Here is a 4,814-nt window from a genome sequence, read left to right as displayed (position 1 = left end):
AGCCACCGAGCTGTATGACCAGCGTAGTGTTCGGTGGGGGCCTTCAGACACTCCCTTCAAAAGCAATTGAACTGTAAATGCTCCAGACTTCAAGTCATTCAGCATACACTTTACCCTGCAAGTGCTTTACCCAGCCCATGTCCTCTGTCCCACTCTCCTGGGCCTTTATTCATCTGTCCCAGCTTCTGCCTCAGTGTCTTTTCTCTCCATAATACTCCTTTCCCCGCGGTCAGCCATCTGTTTGTTGAATGTGGCCTGACCCTCCTGTCCCTTGCCCTGTGCCCTGCTCTTGCCCCTGTCTCCCACTGGACCCTTCCCCTCCTGGCTCACTAGGGTCTCCAACTTCCCCTGTTCTTGCCCTGCTCCTGCCTATCTGCCCCACTCGGTTCCCTGCCAAGTCTCCCTCCTGGAAGTGCCTTGTCCGGCTTCGGGTTAGCCTTGTGCCTCCTTGTGCTCGGGCCTCCTCTCCCCTTCCTGAGTCCGCAAATCACTCCTTCCAGTGTCAGCCGGCAAATTGGTTTATCCTCCCCCCAACCCAGCTTTCATTACCTTGCCGAAATGAAGCGATATCTCCTTGGCGGAGGCTTCCCGTCCGTGCCGCCGCTGGCATAATAAATGAAGACAAAGTGCCGGCGGCACAGACCATCTCTCCCACCGCACCACCAGCCGCTGCCAGCTTCATTATTCGCTTAAGTTGCCGGAGAGAATTACTTAACCCTGACCCGTGTATTAGGGGCCTGTATTAATGCCGCGACAGGCGCCTCTTACGGCAGAGAACAATTTATTAGTGCCGAAACAGGCTGCTTTTCTCTGTCATTTTTCCAATCTGAGCTTTGAACACACATCATTAAACTTGTCTGACTCTCTCCCCTTCTCCATCATTCCGTTTTCATTTTTTTAAACAGAAAGCACCACGGAGAATGGAAATTGTTCTGAAAATCTCCAAGTGCCTCTCCCTCTCTTTTCTCATTTTCTTTCCTTTTTTTTTTTTCTTCTTTTTTATTTTCATTTTTTTGGGGGGAGGGGCTCTTTTGATCTTGTTTGATCTCCTGTTTTTGGAGTCAGAATATTTGGGGATGGAACCTTTGGTTTCTAGAAGGGAACTGAGTTGTCTCTTGCGTGTGGGGTTTGGGAGTTAGAACGACTCTCTTCGCCTGTGTCTTGAGCCCAACCTCAGCTGTCTCCTCTAAATATCTTGCTTCTGGCTCTTTGTTCCAGGTTTGGTGGTTTACTTATCAGGATAGATTCTGGGGACTGGGTGGGGCTGTCCTGGGGAACTTACCAGGTGCACAGCTGGGTAAAAAGGTCCGGAGGGCTGTGAAAGCTTCCAAACAAACACCTGAGCTCAGGTGCGGGTGCTAGCCATGGGCTGGACAGTCGGCCACACACACAGCTTTCCCTGACCAGAACATACAGTGTCAGGCGCTAGGTATTCTCATCTCTGGCTTCTCATGAGGCTTTCTTTCAACACCTGAGCTCGGCCCGTAGCTTCTACATCTTCCCTGGCTCCTGGTCTTGGCTCTTCTGGCCTTGCACTCTAGCTCCTTCAAGGCCTAGAGCTAAAAAGAGCCATGCTGGATGCAGCGGCTGCCTCTGGCCCTCTCCTGCCTGTGGGGCCACAGTTTTTGCTAGCATTTCCCTGGGTGGAGCTTGAGCAGAGTTGGATAATGAAAGGTGGGAAACTGTTATAAGCAGCGGAGTTTGATTCCACAAAGCCCTCAGATCTGGGTAAAGGACCCGGCCCCAATTATCCTTCTGGAGAACCTTATTGCCCACAGACTCCTGTCCCCATCGGTGAAGGGGGCATCAACTTCTCCATATTACTCCCTGCGCTTGGCATGTGTGGCACAGGTGCTGCTATCCCAAGGATTTGCCTTGGGAAAAGTTCTGGAGTAAAAAAACCTGGAGAGAAAGATGAGACTTCCGCTTCAGACACACTAGATTAGGATGGGCTCTGACCAACGCAGCTATGGGTGAAATCAGAAGTGGGTCAGAAGCACGTGAGTATGCCAGTGGCTGCCACTCGTGCTACGTGCCCCACCTCTTGTCCTCATCCTGCCCCTCTCAGTCCTCAACACACATGGTGTCTTAAAGTGCTCAGCTTTGTAGCCCAGTCTACCAAAGGGTTGCACAGCACCAGGCAAGGACATAAACTAGGGAGGCAGGACAGGGCACTAAACAGGAACTGGCAGGGACTAGCATATGGAGGGTGAAAATAGCCCAATACCTAAAACACACTTGCCATTAGACAAGTATTTGAGGGTCAGAAAATTTGTCTACAGACTACCAGTGTAGTGTCACAGTGAGCTATTAACAGAAGATGGAACTTTTGTGAAGTTTTTATTCCCTTTTTTTTGCATTCTGCCCAAATCTAGCTGATGGCTTTGGGGACTGTTTGAAGGTAAGTCCGGGGAGAAGGGGTGGGGGTGGGGGGGGTGGGAAAGCTCATTTAAAAGGCCAGTGGCTTTTCCTCCGTTCCAGTCCTTCCCAAATTCCCTCAGCCTCCAGATCCCTGCAACCCTCCCTCCTGCTTAGCTTAACTCAATAGCTCTTGAAAAGTTCTCTAATCACCTCTCTGCTTCCTGCATTAATGAGCCTCTCATCTCACTGATGGCAATCAGAATATTTGCTTATGAAAGGGACACGGTTAATAACACGATTGCTTCCCTCCGCCTCCTTCCTTCCTCTGCTCCCCCCTCCCCATCCCTCACCTTCCACACAATTCTCTCAATTAACGATAGGCAGAAATTAATTTTTTCCCTCGATCGAAACAATTGCAAGGAAGCGGATTGCCAGCGTGGCTTCAGATAGGGACTGCTCCCAGCAGAGCGCAGAGAAAGGAGGGGAGATAGAGGAGATAAGCAGGCTCTATCTGCAGGCACAGGACAGAGTAATACAAATGTTATCCTTAGAAATGTACTTAAAGAGGATATGTTTATAATTCGGAAGGGATTTTCAGGGGCTCTCCAGCCCTCCCTCCCTCTCCAGGGCACTCCACTCCACTCACTTCTGCACAGCGGAACCCAGAAATTGTTGGGAATTTTGCTCCTGATGCCTCAGTGAACACGATGAGCCCTGGGTGGAAGGAAGACCAGGTTACTCAAGGGTCCTGGCCATGGACTAGAGCGCAGGGCTCAGGCAGCTGCTGATAGTGGCCAAGTGCCAAATGCCAGGTGTGAGGTCTGACAGTTGTGTGGCTTTGCAGGTGAAAGCCTGGATATCTGCACCTGCACCACTCTGGTGTACCTGCCTGGGCTTCTGGCTTGGAGACCCTCCCAGCCCCCTCCTCTGACCAGGTAGAGAGGAAGGGGTCTGCATAGAAGTCACGATCATAATCTTGCGCATTGGTTTAAGGACACTGACTCTGGAGCCTGACAGTCTGGGTTAAATCTCAGCTCTGCTACTTAACGCCTCTATGATTTTCAGTAGGTTATTTAACCTTTTGATGTCGTCATCTGTAAAGTTGGGATGGCCATCACCTTACAGGGTTGCTATGAGGATTAAATGAGTGAATCTTAGTGTATTAGTCAGCCTAACATTACTACCATGAAATATCTAAGGTTAAAGATTCACTTTGGCTCATGGTTATGGAGGTTCCAGTCCAAGGTCTGTCAGCTCCATTCGTAGTTTGGGCCCCTGACAAGGGCAATGCATTGTGGTAGGAGAATATGTTAGATAAAGTAGTCAGATCATGAGCCAGGAAGGAGAGACATCTCTTGTCCCACAATCCTCTTCAAGCTACCACCCCAGTGACCTACACACCTCCCTCTGGGCTCTGCTTTCTAAAGGTTCATTTACATAGTACCACCCAGAGGACAAGCCTCTTACCCATTAAACTTTGGGGGATATTCTGTATCTAAAAGGTAGCAGTTAGTAAATAGCTAGACTAGGAAGTGCCATGTAACAAGTGTCATTTAAATGCTTGATAAAAATAAACGCCTGTGCTTCTGTGACAGCCTGGAATTCACTCAATATTCACTGTACATGAGTCCTACACAGACACAGTTTTAAAGATCTGATGGTCGCTGCTCTTGCCATCAGCTGCACAGAACTCACCCTGACATCACGATGCTGTTGTGGGAAAAGTGCTACCAGATTTGCGCGGGAAGAAGCAGAGAAATTCAGCCAGGGCAATCGAGATCGGTTTCCTAGAGGAGGAGGTGTCTCCTGAGCAGAGAACTTGGAAGACTGGGTTAAACGTTTTAGGCTGGGCGAGGCAGCTGCTGGGCAGAGGGCGGGGCGGAGGAGCACATTGTAACCGCGAAGCCTGCAGGTCGGGGAGGGAAGGTGGAGAAGTGGGCGGGCCCGGAGGGCCACAGCTGTCCCTCTGTCCCTTCCGTCTTTGCACAGACACCCTCCACCCTTTCTCCCAGCATCTCACAAAGATTAACTTCTCTCAGTGCAAGAGAGAAAGTTATCATTAGCCCAGAACTAAAAGAGTGATTAATGATGCACCCCCCCACCCCACCCCTGCACCCCCATCCTTATCTGGTGGCCGCGAGCAGGACCCCGAGGGGGGTGGGAGGGAGAGGCAAGGAAAAGAGGGCGAAAATGCAAAACAATACACACGAAGTGCAGAAGGGGGAGCGCAGCGCTGCTCCCACTTGTTAGATTGCAGGCGCCTCTCCAGGGGGGGAGCCTCCAAATTGCTAATTAGCGCCTCTGAAAAGGCCTGGCTGTGATACGGCGCGGCTGAAAGCCGGCTAATGAAGGCGCGGCGCGGCCGGCCCCTCTCCCGGCCGCGAACAATGCGGCGGGCAGCGGCCGCTCCCCCAGGCCTCGCCGGGACGGCCGGCGAAATGTGGAGGGGGAGA

General features: G+C 51.3%; 1 long non-coding RNA gene across 1 annotated transcript; it reads right to left on the bottom strand.

The window, feature by feature from the left end:
* Positions 1 to 1,281: 1,281 nt before the first annotated feature.
* On the bottom strand, positions 1,282 to 4,215 carry LOC134474127 (uncharacterized). The gene is made up of 3 exons (XR_010044750.1): positions 4,057 to 4,215; positions 3,008 to 3,075; positions 1,282 to 1,399 (listed from the first exon to the last, which is right to left on the bottom strand). It is a non-coding gene; the product is annotated as an uncharacterized LOC134474127 (long non-coding RNA).
* Positions 4,216 to 4,814: the final 599 nt, after the last annotated feature.

This window comes from Cavia porcellus, unplaced genomic scaffold, assembly GCF_034190915.1.
Source record: "Cavia porcellus strain 051 isolate PalLab524CR breed Dunkin Hartley unplaced genomic scaffold, mCavPor4.1 scaffold_31, whole genome shotgun sequence".
Taxonomy (NCBI): Eukaryota; Metazoa; Chordata; class Mammalia; order Rodentia; family Caviidae; genus Cavia; species Cavia porcellus.
This window is presented reverse-complemented; position numbering and strand designations above follow the sequence as displayed.